The sequence below is a fragment of the Pongo pygmaeus genome, chromosome 16 (assembly GCF_028885625.2).
Source record: "Pongo pygmaeus isolate AG05252 chromosome 16, NHGRI_mPonPyg2-v2.0_pri, whole genome shotgun sequence".
Taxonomy (NCBI): Eukaryota; Metazoa; Chordata; class Mammalia; order Primates; family Hominidae; genus Pongo; species Pongo pygmaeus.
In genome coordinates this window covers 12,613,366-12,634,578 of record NC_072389.2, presented here as the reverse complement: position 1 = coordinate 12,634,578, position 21,213 = coordinate 12,613,366, and positions in this window count along the sequence as shown.

The window sequence follows — 21,213 nt, the reverse complement described above, 5'->3', positions numbered from 1 at the left end:
TGAAACATGGAAAGGAATGGAACGGAATGTGGAATGGGATGAGGAATGGAAAGTGGAATTTAATGTGGAAAGGAATGTGGAATGGAATGGAAAGGAATGTGGAATTTCATGTGGAACGGAATGTGGAATGGAATGTGGAATAGAATGGAATGGAATGTGAAATGGAATCGAATGGAATGTGGAATGGAAGGGAATGGAATGCCATGGAATGTGGAATTGAATGGAATGGTATAAGGAATGGAATGGATAGTGGAATGGAATGTGGAATGGAATGAAATGTGAAATGGAATGAGTAATGGATTGGAAAGGAATGTGAAATGGAAGGGAATGTAATGTGGAATGGCATGGAATGCAATGGATTGGAATGTGTAATGGAAATGAATGGAATTTAGAATGGAAATGAATGGAATGTGGAATGGAATGGAATGGTATGGAAAGTGGAATGGAAAGGAATGGAATGTGGGATGCAATGGTATGGAATCTGGAATGCAAAGGAATAGAATGTGGAAGGCAATGGAGTGGAATGTGGAATGGAATGGAATGCAATCTGGAATGGAAGGTGGAACGGAATGGAATGGAATGTGAAATACAATGTGGAATGGAAAGGAATGGAATCTGGAAGGGAATGGAAAGGAATGGAGTGGAATGGAACGTGAAATGCAACGTGGAATAGAAAGTGGAATGGAATGAGGAATGAAATCAAAATGAATGCGGAATGGAGGGTAATGGAATGTGGAATTGATTGTGGAATGGAATGCAAAGGAATGTGGAATGGAATGGAAAGGATGTGGAATGTAAGGTAGTGGAAAGTGGAATGGAATGTGGAATGGAATGGAATGGAATGCAAAGGAATGTGGAATGTTATGGAAAGGAAACTGGAATGGAACATGCAATGGAATGGAATGGAACATGGAATGGAAAGTGGAAAGGAACGAGGAAGGGAATGGAAAGGAACGGGAATGGAACGTGAAATGGAATGTGGAATGTAAGGTGGAATGCAACGTGGAATCGAATGTAATCGAATGTGGAATGGAATGCAATGCATTGTGCAATAGAATGGAAAGGAATGTTGAATATAATGTGGAATGGAATGGAAAGGAATCCAGAATGGAGTGGAATGGGATGGAATGGAGTGGAATGCAATGGAAAGTGGAATGGAACGTGGAATGCAAAGTGGAATGGAATGTGGAATGGAAAGGAATCGAATGTGGAGTGGAAGGGAATGGAATGAGGAATGGAATGTGTAATGGAATGGAATGGAAAGTGGAATGGAATGTAACGGAATGTGGAATGGAATGTGGAATGGAATGGAATGGTGTGGAAAGTGGAAAGGAATAGAATGCAATAGAATGATATGTGGAAAGTAATGGAATGGAATGGAAAGAGGAACTGAATGCAATGGAAAGTGGAATGGAATGTAATGGAATGTGGAATATAATGGAATGGAAGTTGGAATGGAATGGATGGTGGCATGCAATGGAATGGAACCTGGAATAGAATGGAATGTAACGTGGAATGGAATGGAATGGAATGTGGAAAGGAATGGAATGGATTGTGGAATGGAATGAAATGGAATGTGAAATGGAATGTGGAATAGAATTGAATGGAATGAGGAATGGAATGTGGAATGGAATGGAATGTGGAATGGAAAGCTATGGAATGCAATGTGTGATGGAATGGAGTTGAATTGAATGGAATTTGAAGTGGAATGTGGAATGGAATGGAGTGGAATATGTAATGGAATGTGGAATGGAATGGAATGGACTGTGGAATGGAATGTGAAATGGAATGGAATGGATTGTGGAAGGCAACGTGGAATGGAAAGTGGACTAGAACGTGGAATGGAACGTGGAATGGAATGGAATCGAAGGGAATGTGGAATTTAAAGTGGAACGGAATGGAGTGTAATGATAAATGGAATGTGGAATAGAATGGAATGTGGAAAGGAGTGGAATGGAATGTAGAATGGAATGGAATGGAATGGAATGTGGAACTGAATGTGGAATGGAATGGAATGGAATGTGGAATGCAATTTGCAATGGAATGGAAATGAAAGTGGAAAGGAATAGAATGGCATGTGGAATGGAATGGAATGGATCATGGAATGGAACGTGGAAAGGAACGTGGAATGGAATGTAAGTGAATGTGTAATGGAAAGTGGAATGGAATTGAACGAAATGTGGAATGCAAAGTGGAATGGAATGGAATGGAATCTGGAATGGGATGGAATCGAATGTGTAATGGAATGTGGATTGGAACGTGGAATGGATTGAAATGGAATGTGGCATGGAATTTGGAATGGAATATGAAATAGAACGTGGAATGGAAAGTAATGTGGAATGGTATGTGAAATTGAATGTGTAATGGAAAGGAATGGAATATGGAATGGAATGGAATGGAATGGAATGGAATGGAATGGAATGAGATATGGAATGGAATGGAATATGGAATGGAATGGAATGGAATGTGGAATGCAATGGAATGGAATCTGGAATGGAATGGAATGGAATGTGGAATAGAATGGAAAGAAATGGAATAGAATGTGGAATGGAAAGGAATGTGTAATGGAATGTGGAATGGATCTTGGAATGAAACCTGGAATGGAAAGTGGAATGGAATTTTGAATGGAATGTGGACTGGAAAGGAATGGAATGTGGAAAGAAATGTAGAATGGAATGGAAAGGAATGTGGAATGGAATGGAATGGAATGTGGAATTGATTGTGGAATGGAATGGAATGGAATGAGAATAGAATATGGAATGGAATGTAACGGAATGCGGAAGGTAACAGAAGAGAAACTTATGGAATGTGGAATGGAGTGGAACGCAATGTACAATTTAATGGAATGGAACGTGGAATGTAACGTGGAATGGAATGTGGAATGGAATGGAAAGGAATGTGGAATGGAAGGGAATAGAAAGTGGAATGGTATAGAATGGATAGGATTGGAATCTGGAATGGAATGGAATGGAATGTAGAATGGAAAGTAATGGAATGTGGAATGGAATGGTATTGTCTGGAAAGCGTAAGGGAAAGTAATGGAATGTGGAATAGAATGGAATCTTATGTAATGTGGAATGGAATGGAATGGAATGGAATGTGGAATGGAATGTAGAATGGAATATAGAATGGAATGTGGAATGGAATGCAAACGAATGTGGAATGGAATTGAAAGGATGTGGAAAGGTAGGTGAAGGAAAGTGGCATGGAATGTGGAATGGAACAGAATGGAATGGAATGGAATGGAATGGAAAGGAACGGTATGTGGAATGTTATGTAAAGGAATGTGGAAAGGAACGTGGAATGGAATGGAATGGAACATAGAATGGAAAGTGGGAAGGAACGTGGAAGGGAGTGGAACGGAACCTGGAATGGAATGTGGAATATAACGTGGAATGGAACTTGGAATGGAATGTAATGAAACATAGAATGGAACGTGGAATGGAAAGTGGAATGGAATGCGGAAAGGAAAGGAATGGAATGTTGAATGGAATGGAATATAATGTGGAATTGAGTGGAATGCAATGTGCAATGGAATGGAATGGAATTTCGAATATAATGTGGAATGGAATAGAAGGGAATCCAGAATGGAGTGGAATGGAAAGGAATGGAATGGTATTGAATGGAAAGTGGAATGGACCATGGAATGCAAAGTGGAATGGAATGTGGAATGGAAAGGAATCGAATGTGGAATGGAAGGGAATGGAATGTGCAATGGAATGTGTAATGGAATGGAATGGAATGCAATGGAATGTGGAATGGAATGTAATGGAATGTCGAATGGAATGTAATGGTATGGAATGTGGAAAGGAATGGAATGGAATAGAATGCAATGTGGAACGGAACGGAATGAAATGTGGAATGGAATGGAATCGAATGTGTAATGGAATGGAATGAAATGGAATGTGGAATTTTATGGAATAGAATGCGGAATGGTAAGGAATGGAATGTGGAATGGAATGGAATGGTATGGAATGGAATCGACTGCAATGTGGAATTCAGTTGAATGGAAAGTGTAATTTAATGGAATGGAATGTGGAATGGAATGGAATGGAATGGAATGGAAGGTGTAATGGAATGTGGATTGGAATGTGGAATGGAATATGGAATAAAATGAAATGGACCGTGGAATGGAATGGAATGGAAAGTGGAATGGAATGCGAAATGGAACGTGGAATGAAACGTTGACTGGAACGTGGAATGGAATGGAATGCTGAATGGAATTGAATGGAAGTGGAATGGAATGGAATGGAATATGGAATGTAACGTGGAATGGAAAGAAATGGAAGGTGGAATGGAACGTGGAATGGAAAAACTAAAGGAACGTAGAATGGAACGTGGAATGGAATAGAATGGAACATCAAATGGAAAGTAGAATGGAACGTGGAATGGAATCGAATGGAATGTGGTAAGGAATGTGGAAAGGAATGGAAAGGAATGTGGAATGGAAGGTTGTATCGGATGTGGAATGGAATTTAATGGAATGTGGAATGGAATGTGGAATGGAATGGAATCTGAAAGGGAATGTGGAAAGAAATCTGGAATGGAATGTGGAAAGAAATCTGGAATGGAATGTGGAAAGAAATGTGGAGTGAAATGTAATTGAATGTGGAATGGAACGTGGAAAGGAATGTGGAAAGGAATGTCGAATGTAATGGAACGGAAGTTTGAAAGGAATGGAATGAAATGTGGTATGTAATGGGGAAAGGAATGGAATGGATTGTGGAATGGAATGTGATATGGGATGTGGAATGAAACGCAATTGAACGTAGAATTAAATGTGGAAAGAAATGGAATGGAATGTATAATGGACTGCGGAATGGAATGTGAAAGGTAATGTGGAATGCAAAGTGGAATGGAATGTGAAATGAAATCGAATGTAATGTGAAATGGAATGTGCAATGGAATGGAATGCGGAATGGAATGGAATGGATTGTGGAATGGAATGCAATGGAATGTGGAATGCAATGTGGAATGGAATGAGGAATGGAATGTGGAAAGGAAACTGGAATGGAACGTGAAAAAGAATGGAATGGAATGGAATGTGGAATGAGAAGTGGAATGGAAGATGTAATGGAATGTCGAATGGGACGTGGAATGGAACGTGCAATGGAATGTGGAATGGAACGTAGAATGGAACATGGAATGGAAAGTGGAATGGAATGTGCAATGGAATGTGGAATGGAACGTGGAATGGAAAGGAAAGGAACGTGGACTGGAACGTGGAATGGAATGGAATGGAACATGGAATCGAATATGGAATGGAACGTGAAATGGAACGTTGAATGGACTGGATTGGAATGTGGAATGTAATGTGGCATGTAATGCAAGGCAGTGTGGAATGGAAAGTGGGTGGAATGGAAAGGAATTTCAAATGGAATGTGAAATGGAATGGAATGGAATGTGGAATGGTATGTGTAATGCAATGAAATGGAACGTGGAATGGAACGGAATGGAATGTGGAATGGAAGGTGGAATAGAAATTGGAATGGAATGGAATGGAATGTGCAACGGAACGTGGAATGGTATGGAATGGAACATGGAATGGAAATTTGAATGGAAATTGGAATGGAACGTGGAATGGAATGTGGAATGCAACCTGGAATGAAATGTGGAATGGATAGTGGAATGGAATGGAATGGAATGTGGAATGGAATGAAATTTTATGAGGAGTGGAATGTGGAATGGAATGGAATGGTATGTGGAATAGAATGTGGAAGGGAACAGAATGGAACGGAGTGGATTTTGGAATGGAATGTGCAATAGAACTTGGAATGGAATGTGTAATGGAAGGTGGAATGGAATGTGGAATGTAACGTGGAATGGAAAGGAATGCTGTGTTTAATTGAATGTAGTGCAATGTGCAAAGGAATGGAATGGAACGTGGAATGGAACGTGGAATGGAATGTGGAATGGAAAGTGGAATGTTATGTGTAAGGTAATGGAATGGAATGTGGAATGGAAAGAAATGGAATGTGGAGTGGAATGAGTAATGGAAGGGAATGGAATGGAATGGAACATAGAATGAAATGGAATGGAAAGGGGAATGGAATATGGAATGGAAAGAATGGTCTGAAATGTGGAATGGAATGGAATGGAATAGAATGGAATGGAATGAAATGGAATGTGGAATGGAAGGTGGAATGGAACGTGGTATGGAATGTGGAATGGAATGGAATGGAATGTGGAATGGAAAGGAAAGGAACGTGGAATGGAATGTGTAATGGAAAGGAACGGAGTGGAATGTGGAATGGAATGGAATGGAATGGAATGGAATGGAATGGAATGGAATGGACCGTGGAATGGAATGGAACAGAACGCGGAACGTGGAATAGAATGGAATGCAATGTGGAATGTAAAGGAATGTGGAATAGTATGCGGAATGCATTGTGGAATGGAATGGAAAGGACTGAAATGAGGAATGGATTTGAATGGAATGTGGAATGGAATGGAATCGAGGGTGGAATGGAATGGAATGGAATGGAATCCGGAATGGTAAGGTATGGAAGGTGGAATGGAATGGAACGTGGAATGGAACGTGGAATGGAACAGGGAATCAAACTTTAAATGGAATGGAATGGAACGTGGAATGGAACGGGGAATCAAACTTGAAATTGAATGGAATGGAATATTGAATGGAATGCAATGGAATTTGGAATGGAATGGAATGGAATATGGAATGTAACGTGCAATGGAATGGAATGGAACGTGGAATGGAACGACGAATGCTACCTCTAATGTAACGAAGAATGGAATGTGGAATGGAATGGAATGGAATGCCTCATGGAACGTAGAATGCAACGTGCAATGGAATGAAAAGGGACGTGTAATTGAAAGTGGAATGGAATGTGAAAATAATGGAATGGAACGTTGAATGGAATTGAATGGAATGTGGTATGGGATGAGGAATTGAATGGAACGGAATGTGGAATGAAATGTGGAATGGAACAGAATGGAATGTGAAAGGGAATGTGGAATGCAATATGGAGTGGAAAGTGGAAGAGAATGTGGAATGGAATCTGGAATGGAATGTGGAATGGAATGTGGAATGGGTCTTGGAATGGAATGGAATAGAATGTGGAATAGAATGTGTAATGGAATGGAATGGAACATGGAATGGAACGTGGAATGGAACGTGGAATGGAATGTGGAATGGAATCTGGAATGGAATGTGCAATGGAAAGTGGGATGGAACGTGTAATGGAATGTGGAATGCAATGTGGAATGGAACGTGGAATGGAATTGAATGGAATGTGCAACGGAACTTAGAATGGAATGGAAAGGAAATTGGAATGGAACTTGGAAAGTGATGTGGAATGGAACTTGGAATGAAAAGTACAACGGAATGTGGAATGGAATGTGGAATGCAATGGAATGGAATTTGGAATGGAATGTGCAATGGAATGTCAAATGGAACGTTTAACGGAATGGAAAGGAAAGTGGACTGGAAACTGGAATGGAATTTGGAGTGGAACGTGGAATCGAATGGAATGGAAATTTGAATGGAAACTGGAATGGAATGAAATAGAATGTGGCATGGAATGTGAAATGAAACGTGGAATGGAATGGAATGTGGAATGGAGTGGAATGGAATGTGGAATGAAATGGAATGGAACAGAACGTGGAATTGAATGGAATGGAATGGAAAGTTGAATGCAATGGAATGGAATAGAACGTGGAATTGAATGGAATTGAACAGGGAAAGGAAAGTGGAATGGAATGTGGAATGGAATGGAAAGGAATGTGGAATGGAATGGAATGGAATGTGGAATGGAATGGAATGGAATGTGGAATAGAATAGAATGGAATGGAATGTGCAATGGAATGTGGAAAGGAATGTGGAATGCAATGGAATGGAATGTGGAAAGGAATTGAATGTGGAATGGAAAGGAATGGAATGGAAAGGGGAATCATACGGAATGGAATTGAACGGAATGTAGAAAGGAATGGAATGGAATGTGGGAAGGAATAGAACGTGGAATGCAATGAAGTGGAATGGAATGCGGAATGGAATGGAATGGAAGGGAAGGTGGAATGGAATTGAATGAAACTGAATGGAATGTGGAATGGAATGCAGTGAAATGTGGAATGGAAGGGTATGTGGAATGGAATTGAATGAAACTGAATGGAATATGGAATGGAATGCAGTGAAATGTGGAATGGAAGAGAATGTGGAATGGAATGAAATGGAATGGATTGTGGAATGGAATAGAATGTGGAATGGAATGAATTGGAATGCAAAGTTTAACGGAATGGAATGGAATGTGGAATGGAATGGAATGGAACTGAGTGGAATGTGGAATGGAATGGAGTGCAAATTGGAATGGAATTTTTAACGGAATGGAATGGAATGAAATGTGGAACGGAATGGAATGGAACTGAATGGAATGTGGAATGGAATGGAGTGGAAAGTGGAATGGAATAGAATATGGAATGGGAAGAAATGGAATGGAATGTGGAATGGAATGGAATGGAATGGAACAGGGAATGGAATGGAATGGAATATGGAATGGAATGGAAAGGAATGGAATCTGGAATGGAATGTGAAATGCAATAGGATGGAATGGAATGGAAAGTGGAATGGAATGGAATCTAACCTGGACAGGAATGTAGAATGCAATGTGGACTGCAATGTGGAATGGAATGGAATGGAATGTGGAATGGAATGGAAGGGAATGTGGAATGGAATTTGGAATGGAATTTAACGGCATGTGAAATGGCATGTGAAATGGAAATTGGAATGGAACGTTGAATGGAACATGGAAAGGAACATCGAATGGATTAAAATGGAATGACAAACGCAACGGAAAGGAATATAGAATGGAATGGAAAGGAATGTCCAATGGAATGCGGAATGCACTGGAATTGAATGCGGCATGGAATGTGGAATGGAATGGAAAGGAATGTGAAATGGAAAGAAATGGAATGTGGAATGGAATGTTGACTGGAAAGGAATGGAATTGAATATGAAATGGAATGGAATGGAATATGGAATGGAATGTGCAAAGGAATGGAATGGAGTGGAATGTGGATTGGAACGTGGAATGGAATGGAATGAAATGTGGAAAGGAATGAAATGGAATGGGGAATTTAATGGGTTGCAATATGGAATGGAAGGTGGAATGGAATGGAATGGAATGGAATTGAAAGAAGAATGGAATGGAAAGGAATGTTGAATGGAATGGGAATGGAATGAAATAGATTGCGGAATGGAATGGAATGGAATGCGGAATGGAATTGACTGGAACGTGGAATTGAATGGAATGGAATGGACTGGAACGTGAAATTGAATTGAATTCAACGGGGAATGGAACGTGGAATGGAATGGAATGGAATGAGGAATGGAAGAGTATGGAATTTCAAATAGAATGGAATGGAATGGAATGTGCAATGGAATCTGGAATGGAATGTGGTACGCAACGGAATGGAATGTGGAACGGAATTGAACTTGGAATGCAATGGAATGGAACGTGGATTGGAAAGGAATGGAAAGGAATGTGGAATGGAATGGAATGGAATGGAAAGTGAAATGGAATTTGGAATGGAATGTGGAATGGAATGTGGAATGGAATGTGGAATGGAAAGTGGAATGGAATCTGGAAATTAATGTAGTTTGGAATGTGGAAAGGAATGGAAAGGAATGTCCAATAGAATGTGGAATGGGATGCAATTTAATGCGGAATGGAATGTGGAATGGGATGCAATTTAATGCGGAATGGAATGTGGAATGGAATGGAAAGAAATGTGAAATGGAAAGAAATGGAATGTGGAAAGGAATGTGGAACGCAATGAAATGAAATTGAAAGTGAAATGGAATGGAAAAGAATGTGGAATGGAACATGCAAGGGAAAGGAATGGACTGGAAGGTGGATTGGAATGTAGAACGGAATGGAATGGATTGTGGAACGAAATGGAATGCTATGTGGAATATAGTGGAAAGAAATGTGGAATGGAATATCAGATGGAATGGAATGCAAAGTTGAATGCAACGGAATGGAATGTGGAATGGAATTTGGAATGGAATGGAATAGAATGTGAAACAGAATGTGCTAAGGAATGTGGAATGAAATGGAATTTAAATGTAGAATGGAATGTGGAATGGCATGTGGAATGGAATTGAATGTAATATTGAACGGAATGTGGAATGAATGTAGAATGCAATGGAATGAAATGTGCAGTGGAATGCGGATAGGAATTGAATGGAATGTGGAATAGAATCGAATGGAATGTGGAATGGAATGTGGACTGGAACGTGGAACGGAATGTGGAATGGAATGTCGACAGCAATGCAATGGAATGTGGAACAGAATGTGGAATGGAATGGAATGGAATGTGGAATGGAATGGAATGGAATGTGGAATGGAATCGAATGGAATGGAATGTGGAACGGAGTGCAATGGAATAGAAGGAAAGGTAAGGTAATGTGGAAAGGACCATGGAACGAAAGGTGGAATGGAACGGCATGGATTGTGGAATGGAATGGAATGTAACGTAGAATGGAAAGGAATGGAATGTGTAATGGAAACGAATGTAATATGGAATGCAATGTAATCGTAAGGAATGAGGAATGGAATAGAATGGAATGGAATGGAATGTGCAATGAAATGGATTGGAATGTGGAATGGAATAGAATAGAATGTGGAGTGGTATGGAATGGAATGTGGAGAGGATTGGAATCTATTGGAATGTTGAATGGAATGCAATGGAATAGAATGAAATGGAATGCAATGTGGAATCGAATGTGGAATGGAATGGAATGCAAGGGAATGTGGAAGGGAAAGGAATGTGGAATGGAACGTGGAATGGAATATGGAATGAAATGTGGAATGGATTGTGGAATAGAATGGAATGCAATGGAATAGAATGAAATGGAATGCAATGTGGAATGGAATGGAATGCAATGGAATGTGGAATGGGATGGAACGTGGAATGGAACGTGGAATGGAGTGGAATGGAAGGTAGACTGGAATGAAGTGGAAAGTTGAATGGAATGCGGAATGCAATGGAATTGAATGTGGAATGTAATGGAATGGAATGTGGAATGGAATGGAATGGAATGTGGAATGCAATGTTGAATGGAATGTGGAAAGGAATGGAATGGAAAGTGGAATGGCATGGAATGGAAATTGGAATGGAAAGGAAAGAAACGTGGAATGGAATGGAATGGAACATGGTATGTAATGTGGAATGAAACGTGGACAAGAACATGGAATGTAATGTGGAATGTAATGGAATGGAATGGAATGTGGAAAGGAAAGTGGAATAGAATGGAATGGAATGTGGAATGGCATGGAACGGGATGTGGAATGGAATGTGGAATGCAATCTGGAAAGTTATGTGGAATGGAATGGAATGGAATGTGGAATGGAGTGTGCAATTGAATGTGGAATGTAATGAGGAATGGAATGTGAAATGGAATCTGGAATGGAATGGAATGGAACGTGGAATGGAATGGAATAGAAGTTGGAATGGGATGTGGAATGGAATCTGGAAAGGAATGTGGAATGGAACGGAATGGAAAGTGCAATGAAATGTGGAATGGAGTGTGGAATGGAATGTGGAATGCAACGGAATGGAATGTGGAATGGAATGTGGAACTGAGTGTGGAATGAAATGTGGAAAGGAAGGAATGGAAAGTGGAATAGAATGTGGAATGGAATGTAGCATGGAACGTGAAATGGAAAGGAATTGACTGTGTAATTGAACGTGGAATGAAATGGAATTGGACGTGGAAAGGAACGTGGAATGGAACGTGGAATTTAGACGAATGGAACGTTTAACGGAATGTGGAATGGAATGTGGAAATGAATGGAATGGAATGTGGAATGGAATGTGAAAAGGAATGTGGAATGCCATGGAATGGAATGGAATGTGGAACGGAACGGAAAGGAATGTGGAATGGAATGTGGAATTGAATGTGGAATGAAAGTGGAATGGAACGGAATGGAATGTGAAATGGACTGTGGAATGGAATGGAATCGAATGTGGAATGGAATGAGAAACGGAATGTGGAAAGGAACGTGGAATGGAATGTGGAAAGGAATGTGGAATGGAAAGGAATAGAAGGTGAAAGGCAATGGAATGGAATGTGGAATGGAATGGAATGGAATGTGGAATGGAATGTGGAAAGGAATGGGGAATGGTACGGGATGGAATGTGGAATGGAATGTGGAAAAGAATGTGTAATGGAATGTCAAATATAATGCAACGGAATGTGGAATATAACGTGGAATGGAATGGAATGTAACTTGGAATTGAATGTTGGATGGAATGTAGAATGGAATGTGAAGTGGAATGGAATGTGAAATGGAATAGAAAGGAATGTGCAATGGAATATGGAGTGTAATGTAGAATTGAATGCATAATGGAACGCAATGGATTGTGGAATGGAATGTGGAATGGAATGTTGAACAGGATGAAATGGAAAGTAGAATTGAATGGAATGGAATGTGGAATGGAATGGAATGGAACGTGGAATGGAACATGGAATGGAATGTGGAATGAAAGGTGGAGTGGAATGTGGAATGGAATGGATTGGAATGTGCAATGGAACGTGGAATGCAATGGAAAGGAATGTGCCAAGGCATATGGAATGGAATGTGGAATGCAATGTGGAATGGGACGCAATGGAATGTGGAGTGGAATGTGGAACGGACTGTGGAAATGAATGTGGAATGAAAAGAGGAATGGAATAGAATGGAAAGCAGAATGGAATGTGGAATGGACCGTGGAAAGGAAAGTAGAACGGAAAGGATCGAAAGTGGAATGTAGTGTGAAATGGAATGGAAAGAATGTGGAAAGGAATGTTGAAAGCAAAATGGAATGGAATGGAATGGAATGGAATGGAATGTGAAATGGAATGTGGAATGGAATGTAAAATGGAATATGGAATGGAATGCGAAATGGAATGTGGAATGGAATGTGAAATGGAATGTGGAATGCAATGTGGAAAGGAATGAAATGGAATGTGTAATGGAACGTGGAATGGAATGTGGAAGCGAATGGAATGGAATGTGGAATGGAATGTGGAATGTAATGGAAAGGAATGTGCAACGGAATGTGCAATGGAATGGAATGGAATGTGCAAAGGAATGTGGAATGGAATGTGGAAGTGAATGCAATTGTATGTCAAATGGAATGTAGAATGGAATGTGAAATGGAATATGGAAAGAAATGTCGAATAGAATGGAATGGAACGTGGAAAGGAATGGAAAGGAATGTGGAATGGAACGTGGCATGGAACGTGGAAAGGAAATTGGAATGGAATGTAATGTAACGAGGAATGGAATGATGAACGGATTGTGGAATGGAATGGAATGGAATGGAATGTGGAATGGAATGTGGAAAGGAAAGTGGAATAGAACGTGGAATGGAATGGGATGGAACGTGGAAGGGAACGTGGAATGGTACATTGGAATGGAACTTGGAATGGAAGGAGGAATGGAATGGAAAGGAATGTGTAATGGAATGTGAAATGCAATGTGGAATCGAATGGAATGGAATGTGGAACGGTACGTGGAATTGAATGGAGTGGAACGTGGAATGGAACATGGAATGGAATAGAATGAAACATGGAATGGAACGTGGAATGGAATGTGGAATGGAATGTGGAATGCAATGAGGAATGGAATGTGGAATGGAATGTGAAATGGAATGGAATGGAATGTGGAATGGAATGGAATGTGGAAAGGAATGTGGAATGGAAAAGAAGGGAATGTGAAACGGAATGGAATGGAATGTGGGATGGAATGTGAATGGAATGTAATGTGTAATGGAATATGGAAAGGAAAGTGGAATGCTATGGAATGGAATGTGAAATAGACTGTGCAATGGATTGTAGAACGGAATGAGGAATGGAATGTTGAATGAAATGCGGAAAGGAATGTCGAAAAGAATGGGGAATGGAACGGATTGGAATTTGGAATGGAACGTGGAATGCGACGTGGAATGGAATGTGGAATGGAATGGAAAGGACGTGTAATGGAATGAGAAATGGAAAGCAATGGAATGGAAAGGAATGGAATGTGTAATGGAATGTGCAATGGAATTGAATCGACCTTGGAATGGAGCGTAAAATGGAACGTGGAATGGAATGAAATGTAATGAGGAATGGAGTGGTATGTGGCATGGAATGTAAGGGAAAGTGGAATGGAATGTTGAGTGGAATAGAATGGAATGCGGAATGGAATGGAATAGAATGTGAAATGGAATGTTGAACGGAATGTGAAATGGAATGTGGAATGGAGTGGAATGGAATGTGGAACGGAGTTTTGAACGGAATGTGGAATGGAATGTGTAATGGAATGTGGAAAGGAATGTGTAATGGAACGGAATGAAATGTGAAATGGAATATGGAATGGAATGGAATGGAATGTGGAATGGAATGGAATGGAATGTGGAATGGAATGGCATGGAGTGTGGAAAGGAATGTGGAACGGATTGTGGAATTGAATGTGCAATGGAATGTGGAAAGGAATCTGTAATTTAACGGAATGGAATGTGAAATGGAATGGAATGGAATGTTTAATTGAATGTGCAATCAAATGGAATGGAATGTGGATTGGAATGAGGAAAGGAATGTTGAATGGAACGGAATGGAATGTGGAATGGGATGTGGAATGAAAGGTGGAATGGAATGTGGAATAGAATGTGGAATGGAATGCGGGATGGAAAGTGCAATGGAATGCGGAATGGCGTGGGAAATGTAATGTGGAATACAACGGAATGTAACATGTAATGGAATGTGGAATGGAACTCAATGGAATGTGAAATGGAATTTGGAATGGAATGTCTAATTTAATGGAAAGGAATGTGGAATTGAATGTGGTATGGAAAGGAATGGAACGTGGAATGGAATGTGGCATGGAATGGAACAGAATGTGGAATGGATGGCGGAATGGAATGTGGAAGGTATTGTGGAGAGGAATTTGGAATGGAATGTGGAATGGAATGTGGATTGGAATGTGGAATGGAAAGTGGAATGTAATGTGGAATGTAGCGTGGAATGTAATGGAATGGAACGTGTATTTGAATGTGCAATAGAATGGAATGTGGAATGAAATGTGGAATGGAAAGTGGAATGAAATGTGGAAAGGAAAGGAATGGAATTTGGAATGGAATGTGCAATGGATTGGAATGGAATGTGGAATGGAATGGAATGCAATGAGGAACGGCATGTGGAATGGCATGTGGAATGCAAAGAAATATAATGTGGAATGGAATGTGGATTGGAATGTTAAAAGGGAAGTGGAAATGAATGGAATGGAATTTGGAAAGGATCGTGAAAGGATATCGAATATAAACTGGAATAGAACGTTGAATACAATGTGGAAAGGAATGTGGAATGGAATGCAATGGAAAGTGGAATGGAATTTAATGGAATGTGGAATGGAATGTGGAATGGAATGCGGAATGAAATGTGGAAATGAATATGGAATGCAATGGAATGGAATGTTGAATGGAATGTGGAATGGAATGTGGAAAGGAAGGTGTAACGGAACAGAATGGAAGGTGAAACGGAACGTGGAATGGAAAGTGGAATAGAAAGTCAAATGTAATTTAATGGAATGTTTAATTGAACGTGGAATTGAATGGATTGGAACGTGGAATTGAAAGTGGGATGGAATCTAATGGACTGTGGAATGGCTTGTGGAATGCAATGTAGTGGAATGTGCAAAGCAATGTGAAATAGAGTGTAATGGAATGTGAAATGGAGTTTTGATTGCAATAGGGAATTGGACATGGAATGGAAGGTAGTGGAACGTGTAATGGAATGTGGAATGGAACGGAATGGAATGTGGAATGCAATGGAATGGAATGAAGAATGGAATGTGGAAAGGAACGTGGAATGGAATGGAGTGGAATGGGGAATGGAACGTGGAATTTAATTGAATGGACCTTGGAATGGAACTTAGAATGGAACGTTGAATGGAATGTGGAATGGAATGGAATAGAATGTGGAATGTAATGGAATGGAATGTGGAATGGAATGGAATGCAATGTGGAGTGGAATGGAGTTGAATGTGGAATGCAATGAGGAATGGAATGTGGATTGGAATGTGGAAAGGAAATAAATGGAATGGAACGTGGAATGGAACGTGGAATAGAAAGTGGAGTATATCATGGAATGGATCGTGGAATGGAATGAAATGGAAAGTGGAATGTAACGGAATGGAATGTGTAATGGTATGAAATGGAATGTGGAATGCAATGGAATGCAATGTGGAATGGAATTTAATGTAATGGAAAGTGGACTGGAATGAAATGGAATGCAAAGGAATGTGGAATGGAAAGGAATGGAATGTGGAGTGGAAGTGCATGGATTGTGGAATGTAATGAGGAATGGAAAGTGGAATGGAATGGAATGGAACGTGGAATTGAACGTGGAATGGAATGTGGAATATGGAATGAAATGGAATGGAATGGAATGTGGAGTGGAATGGAATTGATTGTGGTGTTGAATGGAATGGAATGTGGAATGGAATGGAATGGAAAGTGGAATGGAATGCGGAATGGAACGGAATGGAAAGGAATGCGGAATGGAATATGGAATGCAATGGAATGGAATGTGGAAAGGAATGGAATGGAATGTGGAATGGAATGTGGAAGAGGATTTAGTGGAAAGTGGAATGGAACATGGAATGGAATGGAATGGAATGGAATGGAAATTGGAATGGAATGGAATGGAATGTAGAATGGAATGTGGAATAGAAAGTGGTATGCAATGTGGAATGGAATGGATTGAAATGTGGAATGGAATGTTGATTGGAATGGAATGGAATGTGGAATGGAATGGAATGGACTACAGATGGAATGTGGGATGGAATGTGGAATGGAATGTGGAATATAATGCAATGGAACTTGGAATACAAGGTGGAATGGCATGTGAATTTGAATGCATTGGAATGTGGAATGGAATGTGCAAAGAAATAAAATGGAATGAGCGTGGAATGTGGAATGGAATATAGAATGGAATGTGGAGTGGACTGCGGAATGGAACATGGCATGGAATATGGAATGGAATGGAATTGGATGGAATCTGGAATGGAATGTGAATTGGAATGCAATGGAATGTGGAATGGAATATGGAATGAAATGCAATGGTATGAGAATGGAATGTGGAATGGAATGTGGAACGGGATGGAATGGAATGAGGAATGGAATGTGGAATGGAATGAAACGGACTACAGATGGAAAGTGGAATGGAAAGTGGAATGTAGTGTGGAATATAATGGAATGGAACTTGGAATAGAAGGTGGAATGGCATGTGAATTTGAATGCATTGGAATGTGGAATGGAATGTGCAATGAAATAAAATGGAATGAGCATGGAATGTGGAATGGAATATGGAATGGAATGTGGAGGGGACTGAGGAATGGAATAGGGCATGGTATGTGGAATGGAATGGAATTGAATGGAACGTGGAATGGAATGTGAATTGGAATAAAATGGAATGTGGAATGGAATATGGAATGAATTGCAATACTATGAGAATGGAATGTGGAATGGAATGTGGAACGTGATGGAATAGAATGAGGAATGGAATGTGGAATATAAAGTGTAATGGAATGAAATGTAATGTGGCATGCAATGTGAAATGGAATATGTAATGGAAAGGAATGGAATGTGGAAAGAAATATGAAATGGATTGTTTAATGGAATGGAATGGAATGTGAAATAGAATGGAATGGAATGGAATAAGGAACGGAATGGAACGGAAAGTGAAATAGAATGTGGAACGGAATGTGAAATGGAATGTGGAATGGAATGTGGAACGGAAAGTAATGGAAGGTGGAATGGAATGGAAAGAAACGTGGAATGGAATGGAATGGAATGTGGAATGGAACTTGGAATGGAATGTGGAATGGATCATGGAACAGAAAGTGGAATGGAATGTGAAATGGAATGTGGAATGCAATGGAATGGAATGCGGTATGAAATGTGAAATGGAATGCAATGGAATGTGGAATGGAATGTGGAATGTAAGGCCAAGGAATGAGAATGGAATGTGGAATGGAATGAAATGGAATATGGAATGGAATGTGCAATGGAATGGATTGGAAAGTGGAATGCAATGTGGAATGGAATGTGGAATGGAACGGAATGGAATGTGGAATTCAATGTGGAATGGAATGTGGAGTGAAACGTGGAATGGAACGTGGAATTGAATGGAATGAAACTTGGAATAGACTGTGGCATGTAGTGGAATGGAATTTGGAATGAATTGTGGAGTGTAATCAAATGGAATGTGCAACGGAATGGAATGGAATCTGGAAAGGAATGTAGAAAGGAAAGGAATGTAATGTGGAATGGACTTTAATGGAATGTGGAATGGAAAGTGGAAAGGAATACGTAATGGATTGTGGAATGGAATGTGGAATGGAACAGAAAGGAAAGTGGAATGGAATGTGGAATGGAGAGTGGAATGGAACTTGAAAAGGAATGCAACGGAAAGTCGAATGGAACGAGGAATGGAATGGAATGGAACGTGGAATTGAACGTGGAATGGAAAGTGGAATGAAATGGAATGGAATGTGGAATGGAACATGGAATGGAACGTGGAAAAGAATGTTGAATTGAACGTTGCATGGAATGTGGAATGGCATGGAATGTGGAATGGAATTGAATGCAATGTGGAATGGAATGTGGACTGGAATGGAATACAATGTGGAATAGAATGTAGAATGGAATGCAATGGATTATGGAATTCAATCCGGAATGGAATGTGGAGTGGAATGTAATGGAATGTGGAATGGAATGTGGAGTGGAAAGTGGAGTGGAATATGGAATGGAAAGGAATGGAATGTGGAAAGATATGTGGAATGGAATGTGGAAAGAAAATTGAAAAGGAATGGAATGCAATGTGAAATGGAACATGAAATGGAATGGAATGGAACGTGGAATGAAACTTGGAATAGAACATGGAATGGAACGTGGAATGCAATGTGGAATGGAGCATGGAATGGAATGTGAAATGGAATGTGGAATGGAACGTGGAATGGAATGGAATGGAATGTGGAATGGAACTTGGAATGGGATGTGTAATGAAATTTGTAACTGAATGGAATGGAATGTGGAGTGGAAAGGAATGGAATGTCCAATGAAATTTGGATTGGAATAGAATGGAATGTAGAATGAAATGGAAAGTGGAATGGAACGTGGAATGGAATATGGAATGGTATGTCCAATGGAATGTAATGGAATGGAAGGTGGAATGGAATGAAATTGAATAGAATGGAATGTTGAATGGAATGGAATGGAATGTAGAATGGAATGTGGAATGGAATGGGATGGAAAGTAGAATGGAATGTGGAATGGAATGGGATGGAATATGGGATGGAATATGGATGTAATGGAATGGAATGGAATGTGGAATGGAATGGAACGGAATGGAATGGAATGTGTGACGGATTGGAATGGAATGTGGAACGGAATGTAATGGAATGTGGAGTGTAATAGAATGTGGAATGGAATGGAATGGAATGTGGAATGGAAGGTGGAATGGAATGGAATGGAGTGGAATGTGGAATGCAATGGAATGGAATGGAATGCAATGTGGAATGCAATGGATTGGAATGTGTAATGGAATGGAATGGAATGGAAAGGAATGTGGAATGGAATGGAATGGAATGGAATGTGCAATTGAATGGAATGGAATGTGAACGGAATGGAACAGAATGTGGAATGGAATGGAATGGAATGTGAAATGGAATCGAATGTGGAATGGAATGGAATGGAATGTGGAATGGAATGTCGAATGGATGGAATGAAACGGAATTTGGAATGGAATGGAACGGAATGTGTAATCGAATGGTATGTGGAATGGAATGAATGGAATGTGGAATAGAATGGACTTAAATGTGGAAAAGAATGTAATGGAATGTGGAAAGGAATGGAATGTGGAATGGAATGGAAGGGAATGTGGAATGGAAAGAATGGATTGTGTCCTGGAATGGAATGGAATGTGAAATGGAATGGAGTGGAATCTGGCATGGAATGGAAAGGATTGTGGAATTTAATGCAATGGAATGTGGAATGGATTTTGGAATTGAAGTTGGAATGGAATGGAATGGAATGTGAAATGTAGTGGAATGGAACGTGGAAAGGAATGGAATGGAATGTGGAATGGAATGGAATGGAAGGGAATGTGGAGTGGAAAGTGGAGTGGAATGTGGAATGGAATACAATGGAATGTGGAATGGAATGGAATGGAATGAGGAATGAAATCGAATCTGGAATTGACTGGAATGGAAATTGGAATGGATAGGAATAGAATGAGGAATGGAACAAGTTATGGAATGGAATGGAATGTGGAATGGCATGTGCAATGGATTGGAATGGAAGGTGGAATGGATCGTGGAAAGGATCTTCCAATGAAAAGTGGAAAGGAACGTAGAATGTACTATCGAAATTACCATGAAATGGAATCTGTATTGTAATGGAATTGAATCGAATGGAATGTGGAAAGGAATGGAATGCAATGTTGAATGGAATTTCCAATGGAATGTGGAATGGAATGGAAGGGAATGTGAAATGTAATGTGGAATGGAATGGAATTGAATTTGCAAAGGCATGTGTAATGGAATGGAATGCAACGTGGAATGGAATGAAATGAAACGTGGAATAGAATGGAAGGCAATGTGGATTGTAATGGAATGGAATTTGCGATGGAAGGGAATGGAAAATGGAATGGAATGGAATGGAATGGAATGTGGAAAGAAAATTAATGGAATTTAGAATGGAATGTAATGGAGTGGAAAGTGGAATGGAATGGAATGGAATTTGGAATGGAAAGGAATGTAATGTGGAATGGAAAGGAATGGAATGTGGAATGGAAAGTGTAATGGAAAGGAATGGAATGGAATGGAATGTGGAATGGAATTGAATAGAGTGGAATGTGGAACGGAATGGAATGGAATGTGGAATGGAATGGAAAGGAGTGGAATGTGGAATGGAATGGAATGGAATGTGGACTTTAATAAAATGGAATGTGGAATGGAATGCAGAATGGAATGTGGAATGGAATGCAGAATGGAATATAGAATGGAATGTGGTATGGAATGTGGAATGGAATGGAATGGAATGCGCAACATAATGGAATGGAAAGTGGACTGGAATTGAATGGCATGTGGTATGGAATTCAAATAAATTTGGAATGGAATGGAGTGAAATGTGGAAAGGAATGGAAAGAAATGTGGAATGGAAAGTGGAATG